Source organism: Trachymyrmex septentrionalis, unplaced genomic scaffold (assembly GCF_001594115.1).
Source record: "Trachymyrmex septentrionalis isolate Tsep2-gDNA-1 unplaced genomic scaffold, Tsep1.0 scaffold20, whole genome shotgun sequence".
In the NCBI taxonomy this organism is placed as follows: domain Eukaryota; kingdom Metazoa; phylum Arthropoda; class Insecta; order Hymenoptera; family Formicidae; genus Trachymyrmex; species Trachymyrmex septentrionalis.
The window spans coordinates 6,611,788-6,612,638 of NW_017305180.1; positions in this window are offsets into that span (position 1 = coordinate 6,611,788).

The window sequence follows — 851 nt, forward strand, 5'->3', positions numbered from 1 at the left end:
AAAATGTAAAATTATGTGTACGTAAAATTTACAAGAATTTTAAATATATTAGAATATTTCCATATGACACAATGCCGTCTTTCTGTTTGCGCTTGATTAAATAATGGAAAAGAGGAAATTGTATAAAAGCATCCATCGGTTGAGTAGACCGTAAATGAACTTCTATCTTGATAGAAGTGCACGCGAATCCCTGCTGCTTTACAACAATACGAATTGAACTTGAAGCCAGTTCATTTTAACAAAAACAAGGAACACTCCTATGCCATCTCCATTCACTACGTTTCTTTTTGTTCTTTAGGTTTCTCTTTAGTACTAGAAGTTCGTGACGTTCTTTCTCTAAAACGAAGCATCATTCTTTCAACATGGTTTACCGATCTTTTGTTCTCTGACATAAAATAATATACAAAGAAAAGCAAATATTACTTCAAGTATATATTTAATCATTACCCTAATTTTTAATTTTTTAAAATAATTAGGAAATATCTCCTAATTATTTTATATTAGAAAAAAGAATATTAGAAAAATAATTAAGAAATATCTTCTAATAATGTTAAAATATACAATGCGATTATATTTATATTCCTAATTCCATTGATTATTTGGTTAATTTTTAATCGATTTTCTTTTTTGTTAGCGGGAAATATACTTAATAAGAAATTTCGATATTGATGCATGAGTTTGATTTATAAGAGAAAGAGTATTTAAATATTTGTAGATTTACAAATATATTTATAGATATTTTGGTTAGAATTTATAGTCAATCTATATATTTAAGACTATCTTAAATATAGTTTTAAGATATCAAAAACCAATCACAGAATATTAACATCTTCAGATGGTTATTTTAGAAA